Here is an 18,635-nt window from a genome sequence, read left to right as displayed (position 1 = left end):
TCACTCCCCTATATAATCATTTTGTTTAAAATCCATATTATTTGTCAACATGATCACTGAACATTTCAGTTCAGTTCTGAAAGGCATTTTCTTTCTGCACCACACACACACTTACTTCACTGCAGCAGTCCATGGCACAGAGATTGGAGCTAGGACCCAGAGCAGCCCGCTAAAACCTAATGACACGTTGACAGGAAAAGTACAGTCCACAGTCTGAAGCACGTCAAATGTGCCTTGGCACCGTGCCACCCCTTTGGGCAGATTGCAATGTTGATGTGGTAGGATGCCCTGTGCAGGGTTGAACCATATCCTACTCTGTCCCGTCACATGAATTTCCGCCTCCAACGCTTCGGCCATTGGTCAGCTGACAGGTCATTACCCACCGTCCTCAGCGCACCAGTAGCTGACGCAGAGCGCGTACGGAAATATAACGCTGTTCCTTCACTGTCGCTGAGTCAAATTCCTCCCCAACAGCACTGTGTGTGCACCTCCACCATCTGGACTGCAGCGGCTCAATTCCAGCCTTGGTTAACTGTCTGTGCGGAGTCTGCACGTTCTCTCCATGTCTGCGTGGGTTTCCTCCGGGTGCTCCGGTTTCTTCCCACTATCCAAAGATGTGCAGGTTAGGTCGATTCACCATGTACAATGGCCCCTTCGTGTCCAAAAGATGTGCAGGTTAGGTTAAGGGCTTATTGGGATAGGGCGGGGGAGTGTGCTCAGGTGGAGTACTCTTGCAGGGGGTCGGTGCAGACTTGATGGGCCGAATTTCCTCCTTCTGCACTGTAGGAGTTCTATGATTCTGTTCTATGATTCTAAGGCAGCTCACCACCACCTGCTCAAACACAACTAGGGATGGACAATAAATGCTGGCCCAGCCAGCGAGGCCCACGTCCCATCAAAGGATAACTAAACAAATACACCTGGGTTACATTGCTCCTGGGTGAGTTAGAATCCTGAAGTGGCTGAGAGTCCAGATGGAGAACAAAATACTGCTGGGATTATTTTCCAGGAATCCTCACAGGAATGTCTAGGAGATTATTCTTCAATTTTAGGGGATTCCAGGGAAGTCTGACAGTGATAGTATCCACATGGTGCATGAGAGATGAAACATCCACCACAGAGCAGCGACAGGGGCTACAATCCCAGACCTTCCTATGCTGGAAACTAAACACAACAGCACAAGACCAGTCAATAAAGCACCAGCTGCTAGACCCCAGGGCCACAAGTGAGTGTTAGTAAAGGAGATCACGCAGCTGAAGGTAAAGGGTATAGTTGTTTTGCGAAACATTCTGGACAAACACTCACATAAACACGCACACTTTCATGGATGTACGGGTTCACAATCACACCCGCATGCATACAGGCAGTACACAAACATACAGGCCGGGATTCTCCATCGCGAGTCTGCCCCGCTACCCCTGCTAGCGAGGACGGAGAATTTGGAATTTCCTATTGAAGCCACCACATGCATGCGCAGTGGCCTTCTACTCCGCGCCGGCCCCAACGCCAAATGGTGTAAGGATCCAGGAGACGGCGCGGAGGAAAGGAGGCCCCCCGACAGAGAGGCCAGCCCGCCAATCGATGGGCGCCGATCGCGGACCAGGCCACTACGGAGGCCCTCCCCGGGGTTGGACCCCCCACTCCCCCCCCCACAGGCTGCCCCCGGACCCTTCAACCCCAAGGTCCCGCCGGCCCAGAGCATGTTAGAACGGCGCCGGCGGAACTTGGATTTTTTCGGACGGCCACTCGGCCCATCTGGGCCGGAGAATCGAGGCGCCGTCAGAGGATCGCCGCTGCGGCCGTTTGCACCGATTCTCCATGCGGCCTGTTTTTTCACGGGCGGGAGAATGCCGTCCCGGTGCCGGGCCGATTCGCGAGGCCCCCCGCCGATTCTCCGGCCCGGCGGGGGATCGGATAATCGCGCCCCCCCCATTTCGGACATTATGATGGAGGGAAGGTTATTGATGAAGTATCCAAGGTTGGGTCTAGGACACTACCCAGCAGAACTCCAGCACCAATGTCCTGAAACAGATGATGCAATCATCACAACCATCTTCCTTTGTGCCAGGTATGACTCCAAGCAGTGGAATGCTTTCCCCCTGATTCCCATTGACCCTTTTCATAGAGTAGAATCCCTGCAGTGCAAAAGGAGGCATTTGGCCCATAGGGTCTGCACCGACCCTCTGAAAGAGCACCCTCCCTGGGCCCACTCCCCTGCTATTTCACCGTAACCCCACCTAACCTACATATCTTTGGACACTAAAGGAGCTATTTAGCATGGCCAATCCACCTAACCACTCTAGTTTCTGCGAGGGTTCCTTGGTGCCATACTTGATCAAATGTTGCCTTGATGTCAAGGGAGACAGTGTTGAGGCCTTAAAACTTTGGCCATTGTCTGTAAGGTGTCATTCCATGAATATGGCTATGCTGTTGCTTAACTAATCTGTGAGACAGATTTCCCAATTTGACTTAAGCCCCTAGATGTTAGGAAGGAGGGCTTTTCAGGGTCAACTGGGCAGGATGTGCCGCTGTCCTGGCTGGTGCCTAGGCCAATGCCAGGCGTAAGGGTCCTTCCTATTTATTCCCTTATTTCCCCTTTCTTTTATTCTGCTGGTATGATTTTTGATCCATGGGTGATTAATGGACATGCATCTTTTAGGCAAGAAGCAGCATTCAGAAGTTACTGGAGAGCATATTAGTTCCTGCTGGTTTGAACAGGAGGTTCAGACTTGTTAGAAAGAGAGATAGGCTGGGACTCAGTTTTATTGATTGACTGGTGGCCAATGAATGGGCCCAAAAGGCCATACTCTGCCCGGTAAGGGGTGGTGATTGGATCCCATCGCAATGGAATGCTCCCAAGGAGTTTCAGTTTGACTCCTGACAGCTGAGAGAGCTCTTTCCCCTGTGTTGCTTTGCAGAAAGTCTGCGAGTGCTATATTTCTGAACCTGCAGAGTACCTGAATGAATCTATCTGCAGGAAAACCAGTATATGCTGAAAACAAAGACCAGACCTTGCTACTCTCTCTCCGGAAAAGCTGTGACTGTTGTACTTCTGATGTTGCACAGAACCTGAATGAATGAATCTACAGGGAAGACCATTACAGGCTGTAAACAGAGACTTTAACCTGCAGGCATGCTGTGAAGGAAAGTGTGCTAAAAATCATAATCTGAAACAAAGGCACTTTTTCCTCTTGCTTATTATTTTTACCCCTTTCCACCCCTCTGTGTTTGTCTGCCCTGTGTTGTTTGTGTGTGTTGAGGGTGGGGGGAAAGATAAAGTGGGGTGTTAGGAATTAGTTAATAGTTAACCAGTTGTATTTGCTGTACAGCTCATTATAGTTCTTGTTATAAATAAACCGGAATTGCGTTTAAACTTACAAACCTGGTGACTGTAATTATTGGGTGAGCCAAGGGCCAAAGATTTTGGGCATTTTTCTAAGAATTATTGATTAATTCACTTATGTTGTGATTCCAGGTCAAGTGGGGCTGGAATTGACCGTGCACTTGCCCAAGGTGTCGTACCACAGGCGTACGTTCAGATGTATCCATCTCAGACGTTTTCAATGAGGTTTGATCCACCTTTCTGACTTCTTGGTGGTCTGGTGGCACAGTGGGTTGCAACCCTGCCTCTGAGCCTGAAGCTCGGTGTTCGAATCCCATTCCAGGACTTGATGGCCAAGGAAGGTACATTCATAACGGGGCCAAACAAGTCGATTAACAACCTTCCACCACACTCCAATGGCAGGCGGTAAGCGTGGGAGAGATTCCTGGCCAGCTATGTGATGTGAAGAACATTGGAGCCTCTACCGTCACTATCAATGGCTCCAGACTACAGCATACATTGAAAATAGGAGCAGGAGTCGGCCATTCGGCCCTTTGAGCCTGATCTGCCTAAAAGTACACAGCAACTTGGATACCCTGAGTGAACTAATACTGTTTGTTAAGCTGTTTCAGAGGGCAGTTAAGAATTAACTTAGTTAACCACACTGTGTAGGTTTGGAGTCACATGTGGGTCAACCTGGGCAAGATAGAATCATATGACACAGAAGGCGACCATTCGGCCCATCATGTCTGTGCTTGGATTTCATTCCCTGAAAGATATCTGTGATCCAGATGGGTGTTTAAAGCAATCCAGTGGTTTTATGACCATCATTACTGATACTAGCTTTTTATTAGTTATATAGTTAACTAAATTTAAATTTCCTAGTTGCTGTGCTGGGATTCAAACACATAATAATAATAATAGCTTATTGTCACAAGTAGGCTTCAATGAAGTTACTGTGAAAAGCCCCTAATATTATTATTATTATTACATTAACAAAATTTAAATTTCCCAGTTGCTGTTCTGGGATTCAAACTCATGTCTCTCAGAGTATTAATTCAGTAACATAATCACATCCATAAGTGTATGCAATGCACATATAGACATATGTGTATGTGGAAAAGCATGTGCACAAACACACATGTGTAGCACTAACATATAATAATAATCTTTATTGCCACAAATAGGCTTACATTAACACTGCAGTGAAGTTACTGTGAAACATCCCTAGTCGCCACACTCCGGCGCCTGTTCGGGTACACAGAGGGAGAATTCAGCATGTCCAAATTACCTAACAAGCACGGGCAGGATTCTGCAGGAATCGGCGGGGCGGGCAACTCCGGCGCCGTGGAGTGGCGTGAATCACTCCGGTGTCCGGCCGCCCCAAAGGTGTGGAATCCTCCGCACCTTCAGAGGCTAGGCCGGCGCCGGGGTGGTTTGCGCCTCGCCGGCCAGCGGGGAAGGGATTTGGCGCCACGCCAACCGGTGCCAAAGGGCCTCTGCTGGCCGGCGTGAGTTGGCGCATGCATGGGAGCGCCAGCGCGTGCTAGCGTCACCTCAGGGTATGCGCAGGGGGGGTTCATCTCCACGTTGGCCATGGTGGAGGACAACAACGGCCGACGCGGAAGAATATAGTGCCCCCACGGCACAGGCCCGCCCGCCGATCGGTGGGCCCCGTCGCGGGTCAGGCCACCGTGGGGGCACCTCCCAGGGCCAGATTCCCCCGCGCCCTCCGAGGACCCTTGAGGCCGCCCGCACAGCTAGGTCCCGCCGGTAAGTACCTATTCTAATTTACGCCAGCAGGACCGGCCGAAAACTGGTGGCCACTCGGCCCATCGTGGGCCAGAGAATCGCCGGGGAGACCGCTACCAGCGGCCACCAACCGGCCCAGCGCGATTCCCACTCCCGCCAAATACCCGGCGGCGGAGAATTCAGCAGACGGCGGGGGCGGGATTCACACCGCCTCCCGGCGATTCACCGACCCAGTGGGGGGTCGGAGAATCCCGCCTTTCAGGACTTGTGGGAGGAAACCGGAGGACCCGGAGGAAATCCACGCAGACACAGGGAGAATGTGCAGACTCCGCACAGACGGTGACCCAAGCCGGGAATCAAACCTGGGACCCTGGAGCTGTGAGGCAACAGTGCTAACCACATATACAACAACATCTTTTATTTATATAGCATCTTTAATGTAATGACACATCCAAAGGTGTTTCACAGGAGCACAACATAAAATATTCTACTGGTCCATGTAAGGTGATATTAGGTGAGGCAAAGATGTGAAGGTTAGGTGGATTGGCCATGTTGAAAATTGTTCCTCAGTGTCCAAAGATTTGTAGTTCAGGTGGGGTTACAGAGGTAGGGTGGGGGTGTGGGCCTAGGTGAGATGCTCTGCCAGAGGGTGGGTGCAGACTCGATGGGCCGAATGGCCTCCTTCAGCACTACAGGAATTCTATGGGTCGAAGCGGTAGGTTTTAATAAGGAGGGTCTTAAAGAAGGAAAGCGAGGTGGTGAGGCAGAGAGGGTAGGGAATTCCGGAGCGGGGGGCCTGGCCAGCTGAAAGCACGGCCACCAATGGCCACGCGATTAAAATCGGGGAAGCTCAAGAGGCCAGAATTGGAGGAGTGCAGAGATCTGGGACAGTTGTGGGAGGGGGCCTGGGCCTGGAGAGATTTGGGGGGGGGGGGGGGGGGGGGCGGAGGCAAGGTATTGAGGGATTTGAAAACAAGGGCGAGATTTGTAAAATTAAGACATCGCTTGATCAGGCGCGCACGCGTAGACTAGCGAACGTAGGGGTGATAGGGGAATGGGGCTCGGTGCGAGTTGCCTCACGGGCAGCAGAGTTTATAATAATAATCTTTATTGACACAAGTAGGCTTACATTAACACTGCAATGAAGTTACTGTGAAAAACCCTAAGTCGCCACATTCCGGCGCCTGTTTGGGTACACAAAGGGAGAATTCAGAATGTCCAAATTACTTAATAGCATGTGTTTCGGGACTTGTGGGTGGAAACTGGAGCACCCAGAGGAAACACAGACACGGAGAGAATGTGCAGACTCCGCACAGACAGTGACCCATGCGGGAATCGAACCTGGAACCCTGGTGCTGTGAAGCCACAGTGCTAACCACTGTGTTACCGTGCTGCCCCACGGCAGCATGCCATTGTGTTTTGAGTGAGGGTAGAATGTGGGAGAGCAGTGCATTGAAATAGTCGAGTAGTAGACACACGGATGAAGGTTTCAGCAGCGGACAAATGAAATCTAGGCAAAAACACACAAACGCAGATAAAAATCCCAGTCAGCACTTTACAACCAATTTAAGCGGCAGATCAAACCTCTCTGTCGACGGAGCAGCTTTTTACTCAGCATAGTATTAATTATTGATTACCTGCAGGAGGGAATGCGTTCTGGCGTCGCAACCTGCTGCAGTTCCCTGTGATGTGTGGGGCAAGTGCCTGACACAAACAAAGCCAAATAATAAGCAAAGCCGAGCGAGCGGCTGGACGGAGAAATCTCCCTTACCTGCAATCTGAGTGACAGTGGGAGTGCTTAGACTCTCTCAGCTGAGGCACCTCATTGTCCAATTGCAACGTAAGTGAATACTATCAATCCCATAGGCAAACGGGATACTGCAGAGATAGGAACCAAATTGCCTCCTTATGAAGGTGGATATTTCAGTTGACGGAATGCTTTCAGCTGAAAATTTCCATTAGATTAACACCCTTTCCCAGCCAGCATATTTTATGATGTTAACAGACTTAATTGCAAATTGCTTTCTGCATCCTGTCCCCGGGAGTCTGCGCATTCTCGAAACAGAAAGGGCTGGCATTTATATAGTCCTTTTAAAGGAAACATGCAGGCAACTCGGTGCACAGCAAGATCCCACAAATAGCAATCACAGAATACTACAGCGCAGATGAGGCCCTTCGGCCCATCGAGTCTGCATGAAAAACACTTGACCTGCCTAATCCTGACTAATCCCATTTGCCAGCACTTGGCCCATCGCCTTGAATGTTATGACGTGCCAAGTGCTCAACCAGGTACATTTTAAAGGATGTGAGGCAACCCACCTCTACAACCGTCCAAGGTAGTGCACACCAGGCCGTCACCACTCCAAGGATGAAAAAGCTTTCCCTCAAATCCCACCCTCACCTTGAACCTGTGTCCCCTCATTTCTGACCCTTCAACTAAATGGAACAGCTGCTCCCGATCCACCTTGTCCTTGCCCCTCAATGTGGCAATGACCAGGAAATCTGCTTTTTTAGTTTATGATTTTGGTGAAGTGCTAAATATTAGCTAAGACACTGAGGAGAGCTCTCTTAGTCTCCTTCACAAGAGTGAAGCGGACCTAATTAGCCCACCCGAGACTGCATTAAAGGTCCCGTCTCGAAGAGGGCACCTCTGACAATGCTGCAGTCCCTCATCACAGCACTGAAGCGCCAACCTGAACTTCCTTCTCAGATCTCTAGATTGGGCGCAACCTTCCGAATGAGGTCGAGACCTTCTACACATTGACAGCTGAAGATGTAGAAGTTGTGCTATCCCCCCCCACCCCCACCCCCACCCCCCAAGCAAAATACTTTTTCCAGCTTTGTTGATAGCCCCAAATAATTATTGTGGTTGATCTGTTGTGTGATTCAACTGGATTAAACTTCTGTGAAGGGCTTTGGGTAATTTTCCTGTGTGAAAAGCACTAAGTTGGTGTTGTAGCGCATGCCATTTTAATTCGTATCGTAGAATCATAGTGGACAGGAGGCTATTCAACCCATCGTACCTGTGCAAGCTCACTAAAATAGCAGTCCAATTAGTACCACTCACCCGCTCATCCCCATCCCCTGGCAATTGCTCCTTGTCACTTTTGAAAGCACCGATTACATCTGCTTCTACCACCTTTTCAGACATTCCAGATTGCAAGTTATCAGGCAACAAGATCTCTCCTCAAATCACCCCAGGATTTTTAAATCTTAACTCTGTGTCCTGTAGTTGCTGACCCTCCTGTCAGCGGAAACTGCTTCACTCGGTGTACTCTTTCAAAAGCCCATCATAAATTGGAGCACCTGCATTCTCCCCTTAACCTTCTTTGCTTTAAGGAGAATAATCCCAGTTTCTCCAGATTGTCTGCATAACCGAGGTTCTGCTGCCATTCTAGTGAATGTCTCTCCAAGGCCTTGGCATCCTGTCCAATGCGCGTTGTCCTGAATTGGCTTCCAGTGAATTCAAGATGGCGCCTGGCCTCAATTCCATTAGGCATTGCACAAGTGGCTATCCACTGCCACCAGTTGTCCTTTCAACCCCAATATCCCCTCTTCCACTGCTTAAATTCCCCTGACTCCAATAATGGACGCATTTTAGCTTTTCGTGAGCTTAAGAGTGGATGAGAAATGCAGATGAGTGTGAGAGCGGACAAGGGAGCTGTGGGGGATGGGAGGTGGAGGCGAGGGAGTTTAAGGCAACCTAATGTATAACTTACCTTGTCACAACATTTTCATCTCTCTGCTGGCTGACTCACACAGACTTAATTGCAGTTCTGTTCAAATCATTCAGTTGAGACGACTAGGGCCAGCCCCCACAGGCAGCCCTTAAGGGACGTAGGGTAAACACTCAAAAGGGACAATCCCTTCAAAAACAGAGCAGTTGGTCACACTGTTTAAAGCACCACCCCCCGACTACACCTATTTTTATCAGTGAGCTCTGGCGCTCTTCTCGAATTTGGCTTCCAAATTGTCAAATTTGACTGGCTATCATGACTACGCACATACATACGGATTAGGAGTAGGGGTAGGCCTCTTGAAAATGAAAAATGAAATGTAAATCGCTTATTGTCACAAGTAGGCTTCAAATGAAGTTACTGTGAAAAGCCCCTAGTCGCCACATGCCGGCACCTGTTTGGGGTGCTGGTACGGGAATTGAACCGTGCTGCTGGCCTGCCTTGGTCTGCTTTAAAAGCCAGCTCTTTAGCCCTGTGCTAAACCAGCCCCTCAGGCATGCTCCACTATTTGATGAGATCATGGCTGATCTTATTGTAACCTCAAATCCTCATTCCTGCCTCCACCGGATAACCTTTCACCCCCTTGTTTATCAAGAATCTATCTAGCTCGGCTGGAAGATTGCTTCCACTGCCTTTTGAGGAAGAGAGTTCCAGAGACTCACGACCCTCTGAGAGAAAACATTTCTCCTCATCTCTGTCTTAAACAACTGACCCATTGGCCGGAAATTCCCAGCGATTCTCACCGGCGGGATTTTCTGGTCCTGCCAATGGTGACCCTCGCTGTGGGTTTCCCGACGGCAGGAGGAGCATGGAGTGGGAAACTCCGTTGGCAACGGTTGGGCTCAGAACGTCCTGCCAGTGTCCAGTGGCGGGCTGCCTCCGCTGCTGCAAAACACTCTGCGGGGGGCTCGGAAAATCCCACCCATTGCTTTTAAACAGTGACCCCCAACCCACCGGAGGCAACATCCTCAACACATCCACCCTGTTAAATTACCTCAAGGTCTTATGGCCGGAATTCTCCGGCCATTGGGATTCTCTGTTCCCACCGGCCACACACCCCCATCCTGGGTTTCCCGGTGGTGTGTGGAGGCAAAAGTATGGAACCAGAGAATCCTGTCTTATATGTTTCAATCAAGTCACCTCTTATTCTTCTAAACCCAAGCGGATACAAACCTTGGGCGAAATTCTCCGGAAATGGCGCGATGTCCGCCGACTGGCGCCCAAAACGGCGCAAATCAGACGGGCATCGCGCCGCCCCAAAGGTGCAGAATGCTCTGCATCTTTGGGGGCCGAGCCCCAACATTGATGGGCTAGGTCGGCGCCGGACGAATTTCCGCCCCGCCAGCTGGCGGAAAAGGCCTTTGGTGCCCCGCCAGCTGGCGCGGAAATGACATCTCCGGGCGGCGCATGCGCAGGAGCGTCAGCGGCCGCTGATGGCATTCCCGCGCATGCGCAGTGGAGGGAGTCTCTTCCACCTCCGCCATGGAGGAGACCGTGGTGGAGGCGGAAGGGAAAGAGTGCCCCCACAGCACAGGCCCGCCCGCGGATCGGTGGGCCCCGATCGCGGGCCAGGCCCCCGTTGGGGCACCCCCGGGGCCAGATCGGCCCGCGCCCCCCCCAGGACCCCGGAGCCCGCCCGCGCCTCCTTGTCCCGCCGGTAAGGTAGGTGGTTTAATTTACGCCGGCGGGACAAGCATTTTAGCGGCGGGACTTCGGCCCATCCGGGCCAGAGAATCGAGCGGGGGGGCCCGCCAACCGGCGCGGCGCGATACCCGCCCCCGCCGAATATCCGGTGGTGGAGACTTCGTCAACCAACGGGGGCGGGATTCACGCCAGCCCCCAGCGATTCTCCGACCCGGCGGGGGGTCGGAGAATCTCGCCCCTAATCTCTCCAATCTTTCCTCATAAGACAACCCGCCCATCCCTGGTATGAGTCTAGTGAACCTTCTCTGAATTGCCGATAATACATTTCCTTAAATAAGTTGGCAGATACTGTACACACTATTCCAGATGTGGTCTCACTAGTGCCCTGTACAACTGAAGCATAGCGTCCCTACTTTTGTAATTCCCCGCTGGGTCACTGTCTGTGCGGAGTCTGCGCGTTCTCCCCGTGTCTGCGTGGGCTTCCTCCGGGTGCTCCGGTTTCCTCCCACAATCCAAATACGTGCAGGTTAGGTGGATCGGCCATGCTAAATTGCCCTTAGTGTCCAAAAAAAGGTTAGGAGGGGTTATTGGGTTACGGGAATAGGGTGGAAGTGAGGGCTTAAGTGGGTCGGTGCAGACTCGATGGGCCGAATGGCCTTCTTCTGCACTGTATGTTCAATGTTCTATGCAATCAATTCCCCTCAAATAAACAATAACATTCTATTAGCTTCCCTAATTACTTGCTGTATCTGGATACTAGCCTTTTGTGATTCATGCACTCGGACACCCAGGTTCCTCTGCACCTCAGAGCTCTTCAATCTCACCCCATTTAAATAATACATTTATTTTTTATTCTCCCTGCCAAAATGGACAATTTCACATTTTCCCAATTTGCCAGATCTTTGCCCATTCTCTTGCCCTATCTGTATCTCTCTGCAGACTCCTTACATCCTCTTCACAATTTATTTTCCTACCTATGTTTCTGTATTCAGCAAGTTTTACAACCATACCATCAGTCCCTTCAACCAAGTCATTTTCATGAATTATAAAAGGTCCAGCACCCTGTGGTACACCACTCGTCACATCCTGCCAACCAGACAACCCTAGAAGATTCGGCTTAGTGCTGTTCCATTGCTTCAATTTTAATTTAACTCTGAACAGCCGATGGAACATCCTGCACTGCTGCTCGTGCATGCTCAGCCTGTGATTGGACCCCAGCCTCTCCTGGTTTTCCAGCTTCAGTTAACAGGTTGCTTCCTGGACAGGGCGGCATGGTAGCACAGTGGGCAGCACTGTTGCTTCACAGAGCCAGGGTCCATCCGCTCTGATACTCAAATAACTCTGGGACTTCACCCACCCTCTGCCCAGGTCCCCAAATCAGGATGGCGGTCTTCTCCAAACTGACTCGAGTTTCATTATCCCACCATGGGATGTCTGATTTGAATCTGGACTTCCTCCCATGAACCCTTCTCTATTTTCCATTTACTATCAGAATCTATGTATCCGAATAATGGGCGCGATTCTCCGACCCCCCACCGGGTCAGAGAATCGCCGGGGGCTGGCGTGAATCCCGCCCCCTCCGGTCGGCGGGCCCACCCCCGGCCATTCTCCGGCCCGTGATGGGCCGAAGTCCCGCCACTGTCAACCCTCTCCAGCCGGCGTGGATTAAACCACCTTTTGAACGGCGGGACAAGGCGGCACGGGCGGGCTCTGGGGTCCTGGGGGGGGGGGGTCCTGTGCCGTGATGGCACTCTTTTTCTTCCGCCTTCGCCATGGTCTTCACTATGGCGGAGGCGGAAGAGACCCCCTCCCCTGCGCATGCGCGGGGATGACGTCAGCAGCCGCTGACGCTCCCGCACATGCGTCGCCCGGCGAAGACCTTTCGGCGCCGGCTGGCGAAGCGCCAAAGGCCTTTCCCACCAGCCGGCAGAGCGGAAACCACTCCGGCACGGGCCTAGCCCCTCAAGGTGAGGGCTTGGCCCCTAAAGGTGCAGAGACTTCCGCACCTTTGGGGTGGCCCGACGCCGGAGTGGTTCTCGCCACTCCATTACACCGGAACCCCCCCGCCCCGCCGGGTAGCGGAGAATCCCGCCCAATGACTCTTTTACCACGCCGATGGAACTCAGGTTTTCCCTGAATCCGTTCACATGCTGCTCCACCCTCAAACCCTTCACTTCCGTTTCCATTTTTTTCTCGTTTTACTTGTTTTTTTCTTTATCCCTCCAAAGCTCCTCTCTGCTATCATCATACCTCCTTGTATTTATTCCTTCCCAGGCACTCTGTCCTTTCAAATCCCTTCAGTACTCGTCCACCTTCCTACCCCCTCACTACACTGTCCCAGTCCATTTTTTTTTTTTTTCCAATTAAGGGGCAATTTAGTGTGGCCAATCCACCTACCCTGCACATCTTTGGGTTGTGGGGGTGAGACCCACACAGACACAGGGAGAATGTGCAAACTCCACACAGACAGTGACCCAGGGCCGGATTGAACCTTCCGGGCTGGATTCTCCGCAGCCCCGCGACGAAATTGCGTGCGAATCCAATTTCATGCCGAAATCGGGCCCGGGGCCGGTCCGGCGATTCTCCAGGACCCGGGAATTGGCGTGTTCACGGAGTACTCTGCGCGGCTGGGGGCTATTGCCAGAGACCCGCCCAGTGATCCTCCGCTCCTGACCGGCCGAGTTCCCGATGACGTGGTTCTAACCACCTATTGTACCTTAATGTCCAAAGGTTAGACGGGTTCCTAGGTTTCAGGGATAGGGTGGGGGAGTGGGCCTCGGTAGGATGCTCTTTCGGTGGGTTGGTCTGAAGAAATTGATCAAATGGCCTCTGTCTGCACTGGAGGGATTCTATGATCTGGCCAGATGCCTGTAGAGTCTTGCTCTCATCTGCCAAAAATGCTCATTTTTGAGTGCAAAGACAGCCCCCAGCTCCTCTACTCTCCTGTAAAGCATCTTCTTACGTTCTTTCTCTTCCACCCTCACCTCCAACAAGTATGAGGAGCTCAATGGATTCTTTGTCACGCAGGTCAAGATCATCTAATCTGCTGCCTCTGCTCTCTGCCTTCCTCTAAACCTTCTTTAATGCTCCCCCCCACTAGCCTGGCCCTGAACTCACACCTTTCTTTAGTTCCTCGCATACCTCCTCTTATGCCCTGTGAGCTCATCTCGTCTGTGAGACCATCCTGGTCCCTCAACCCTATTCTTGCTAAACTGCTGACTATCCAACTTCCCATTCTGACCCCGATGTTAGCCAATGTTGTCACATGTTGTCCCTCTCTCCTTTAAATCTGTCTTTTTCACCCCTCAGGAAAACGTGACCCCTCTGTCCTTGTAAATTACCAGCCCATCTCCAAACTATGTTAATTATCCAAAGTCCAAGAACCTATTAACACCTCCCAAATCTGTGCCTATTTTTCCCGGAACTCCATAGTTCAATGTCTGTGATCATGGTCCAGGGCAGGCCCTAGGTGGCAACGGAAGCGGCCAGATTCCGAGGCCAGCAGGTCAGTCAGTCCACGTCCATTTAGTATTTCCAGCCCTCTTACCACCACCCAGATTCATGCCACCATGTCCCTTTCACACTCATGCTCCCTCCATGCTCCCAAGCTCCCTCCATTCCCCCACACTCCCTCCATACCACCGTGGTCCCTCCATACCCCTCTGCAACTTTTCTATCTCCTTTACCCACTCTATACCCCATCATATCGCCTGGCTTTATTGCAGCAATTTAATTATCTATTCTGCAAATCTGATTTGGGTCACATGAGATTTGACCTCGTGGTAATCAGCTGAATCTCATTAGATTCACCTGACTACTTGTGTCCATGTGGAGTTTGCACATTCTCCCCGTGTCTGCATGGGTCTCACCCCACAACCTAAGATGTGCGGGGTAGGTGGAGTGGCCAGGCTAAAATAAGCCCTTAAATGGAAAAAAAAAATTGGATACTCTAAATTTATTTTGGGAAAACAATCCTGCGACTGGTGAGGGGTCACGCCGTGTAAAACTCCCAGTCTCCACAAAATAAATGGCCGGAGAATGGCTGGGTCCGTGGCCGAGCATGTGCATAGTGCCGACCTGCAGCGGTCGCGACGTAAAACATGGTGCTGGCCATGTGCGGACCCGACCTACTAGACAGTGCCCCCTGGCAATTGAGCAAAAAAATGACACACTGGCCGTACCTAAGGGTTCACTGCCAGGAGATGTTTAGAGCTCTATCAGGTCCCTAACACTATTTGAAGAAGAGCAGCCTGGTCACTTTTTACGCCTCAACCAATATCAGCAAAATCGATGATCTGGCGATTATCACGTTATTGCACATTTCCTACATTACAGCAATGTCTACATGTCACAAATACTTCATTGGCCGTTACGCTCTCCGGGACATCCTGAGGTTGTGAAAGATTCCGTCCAGATGCAAGTTCCCTCATTTACCACAGCTTGATTTTGGTGCCAGTGGAAACATTGTTGAAACTATTTTTAAATCTACTTCAGCCCTTTCAAAACACAAAATAAAATGCGCATGGGATTTGCAGTCTGAAATCCGAACCCGCTGGTTACTATACAAAAGGTTCTGTCCTCAATGCCCGACCTGACAAGGTGTCAGCATTGCATGTCCTTCAGGTTGGGACTTAATTCAATCACAGCCATTTTTAAAACATTCATAGAATCATAGAATCCCTACAGTGCAGAAGGAGGTCCTTCGACCCATCGAGTCTGCACCGACCCTCTGAAACAGTCCATGCCTTGCCCTACTCCCGTAACCCCATAACCTCACCTAACCTTTGGACACCAAAGGGCAATTTAGCATGGCCAATCCACCTAACCTAATCCTGAAGACATTTCTGATATTGATCTGAAGAAGTTACATTTGTCGAGTGCTTCTGCTGGGGAATTCCAGAATTTAGGATTTAAACAGCAGAAGGTGTGACCACCAGTGCTCCATAGAATCCCTACAATGCAGAATGAGGCCATTCAGCCCATCGAGTCTGCACCAACCCTCTGAAAGAGCACCCGACCTAGGCACACTCCTCCACCCTATCCTTGTAACCCCGTGCATTGATCATCGTCAATCCTCTTAACCTGCACATTTTTGGACTGTGGAAGGAAACCGGAGCATCCGGAGGAAACCCATGCAGACACGGGGAGAGTGTGGAAACTCCACACAGACAGTCACCCAAGGGCGGAATCGATCCCGGGTCCCTGGTGCTATGAGGCAGCAGCGCTAACCACTGCGCTGGAGTGAAGGAAGTCTGGGATGCACAAGACGACAAAGCAGGTGAAACATAGACAGTTCAGAGAACTGTAGGGCTGGAGATCGTTACAGAGATGGGGGCGGGATTCTGCGGACCGCCAGCACGTTTTCCCCACCCCCTGCTGGCAGTGGGATTCTCCGTTCCCGCAGCCGGCCAATGGGGTTTCCCATTGTGGCTACCCCAAGCTTTTGGGAAACTTGTAGGTGTGGGAGCATCCCGCCGACGGGGAATTCGCAGAAGGAGGGATGGAGAGAATTGAACATGTGAATAGTAATTTTAAGACATTGCTGGGCTGGGAGTCATTCTAGTCAACGATACAGCAGTGAGGGGTGAACTGGACACGGTTTGTGTTAGGATACAAATAGCAGATTTTTGGATGAGTTCAAGTTGATGGTGGGTGGAAGATGGAAGGTCAGTCAGGAGGGTGTTGAATAAGTCATACCTGGATTTACCACGACATGTACGAGGGTTTCAGCAACATATGACAAACTGCCAATCACCATCAGGTTTAATGAAGGAAATGTGCAGACTTTCTACACAAATCTTCTGGAATAAAAAGCTGGGGCTGGATTCTCCGATCGCCGACGCTAAAATCGTGTTCGGTGATCGATCGGAGAATCCATTTTTACTCCGGAATCGGGGCGGTGCCATTTTTCCGATGCTCCTCCCCCTCAAAAACGTCTTACTCGGGGAGTACGCCGCAAGCCGTTGGGACAGCCTCAGGACGTCACCCGAGGCCCTCTTCTGATGCTCCGCCTCCGATGGGCCGAGCACCTGGCATGTGTCCTCACAACTCTCGGCGACTTCACGTGGCAGCTGCGGACTGTGTCCAGCACCGTCGCAGTCGGGGGGGGGGGAGCCGTTCCGCTGGCAGGGGGGGCTTCGGCGGGGGACTGGTGGGGGGTAGTCCGGGAGGTTACAAGGGCGCTGTTTTTGGCAGGCTGAGTCCACGTGCAGCCAGCACCATATTGTACGGCGTGGCCGCCGCAGACCGCTGCCGTGCACATGCGTGGCCACGGCCACCTGCGGCCGTACCTGCAAGTAAAGCCGGGGACTTTATGCGGCACGGCTGCTAGCCCCCCACTTGTCCATGTTTCACCTGCTTTGTCGTCTTGTGCATCCCAGACTTCCTTCGCATCAGCGCGGGGGCGGTGTCGACCTTTTGGACATAAGACCTGATGAATCCTGTGGACAAAGCTGCAGAATCGAGCCCCTATTATCTGTAACAGCGACCACGAAACTACCGGATTGTTGTAAAAACCCTTGTCGTTCACTAATGCCCTTTAGGGAAGGAAATCTGCCACCCTTACCTGGTCAGGTGACTCCACCCACAGCAATATGGTCGACTCTCAGCTGTCCCTCTGAAATGGTCTAGCAAGTCACTCAGTAATACTCGAGTGTGCGGCTCATCACCACCTTCTCAAGGGCAATTAAGGTTGGGAATAAATGTTGGCCTGGCCAGTGATACCAACATCCCATGAATGAATAAATTCAAAATCAAATCCTCCAGCCAAAACCAAAGAAAGAAGTGTTCAAACTACAGAATTAGCACACAATCTGCAAATGATGGAAGGCTCTTCCACAGTTAGAGAGGAGTACAGGGAGGGAGGGAAAAGGCACATCGTGGTCTTGCTTCATTCTGATCCACGGGCGTCATTCTCCGACCCCCCCGCCGGGTCGGAGAATGGCCGTTGGCCGCCGTGAATCCCGCCCCTGCCCCCGCCGAAGTCTCCGCTCCCGGAGATTGGGCGGGGGCGGGAATCCGGCCGCGCCGGTTGGCGGGACCCCCCGCTGGATTCTCCGGCCCGGATGGGCCGAAGTCCCGCCCAGGAATTGCCTGTCCCGCCGACGTAAATCAAACCTGGTATTTACCGGCGGGACCAGGCGGCGTGGGCGGGCTCCGGGGTCCTGGGGGGGGGCGCGGGGCGATCTGACCCCGGGGGATGCCCCCACGGTGGCCTGGCCCGCGATCGGGGCCCACCGATCCGCGGGCGGGCCTGTGCCGTGGGGGCACTCTTTCCCTTCCGCCTCCGCTACGGCCTCCACCATGGCGGAGGCGGAAGAGACTCTCCCCACTGCGCATGCGCGGGAAACTGACAGCGGCCGCTAACGCTCCCGCTCATGCGCTGGGAAACTGACAGCGGCCGCTGACGCTCCCGCGCATGCGCCGCATTTCCGCGCCAGCTGGCGGGGAAACAAACGCCATTTCCGCCAGCTGGCGGGGCGGAAATCCCTCTGGCGTCGGCCTAGCCCCTCAATGTTGGGGCTAGGCCACCAAAGATGCGGAGCCTTCCGCACCTTTGGGCCGGCGCGATGCCCATCTGATTGGCGCCGGCTTTGGCGCCAGTCGGCGGACATCCCGCAATTGGGGGAGAATTTCGCCCCACGTTCAGCACTGAATCCCCATTTATGAAACTATAAATCGTATTTTCTGTTTGGGATATATGGGACGGGATTCTCCATCCCACCGCGCCTGTTTTCCGCCGACAGCGGATCGTTCGTCCCGGCTGCCGGCCAATGGGGCTTCCCATTGTGGGCACACCCGCGCCGCCGGGTAATCGGAGGATCCCGCCAACGGAGAATCCAGCCAATATCCTTCCGCTGGAGGAGAACAGCTACTGATTTACGCTCCTGAGGGTGCAAATTGGGAAGTAATTGCGTATTCCTTGTCATGCAACTTATGCATGGTGAGGAATACAAAAGATTCCCGAGGGAATCCCACTATTGGGCCGGCATTTCAAGCAGGGAAGCCTGACAGCGAAGTCATGCGCCGGCCATGCCTCCGCCGCACAACAAACCAGCCCCTGCCACCCCTTCACCCCCACACCGCAAACCAGCCCCTGCCACCCCTTCACCCCCACACCACAAACCAGCCCCTGCCACCCCTTCACCCCCACACCACAAACCAGCCCCTGCCACCCCTTC

The 18,635-nt window shown here is 52.3% G+C and overlaps 1 protein-coding gene across 6 annotated transcripts in view; it reads right to left on the bottom strand.

Moving 5' to 3' along the window:
• camkk1a (calcium/calmodulin-dependent protein kinase kinase 1, alpha a) overlaps window positions 1–18,635 on the bottom strand; it is a 329,689-nt gene that overhangs the window by 202,483 nt on the left and 108,571 nt on the right. The window contains exon 1 of one of the 6 annotated variants that reach the window (XM_072469143.1): window positions 6,846–7,083. The exons of 4 other annotated variants lie outside the window; for them this stretch is intronic. The gene's annotated coding sequence lies outside the window, so the exon portion shown is untranslated. One more of the 6 variants, XM_072469144.1, reaches the window with a different exon arrangement.

The sequence above is a fragment of the Scyliorhinus torazame genome, chromosome 12 (genome assembly GCF_047496885.1).
Source record: "Scyliorhinus torazame isolate Kashiwa2021f chromosome 12, sScyTor2.1, whole genome shotgun sequence".
Classification (NCBI taxonomy): Eukaryota; Metazoa; Chordata; class Chondrichthyes; order Carcharhiniformes; family Scyliorhinidae; genus Scyliorhinus; species Scyliorhinus torazame.
Note: the sequence above shows the minus strand (reverse complement) of the source record. Positions and strands in the feature narration are given on the sequence as shown.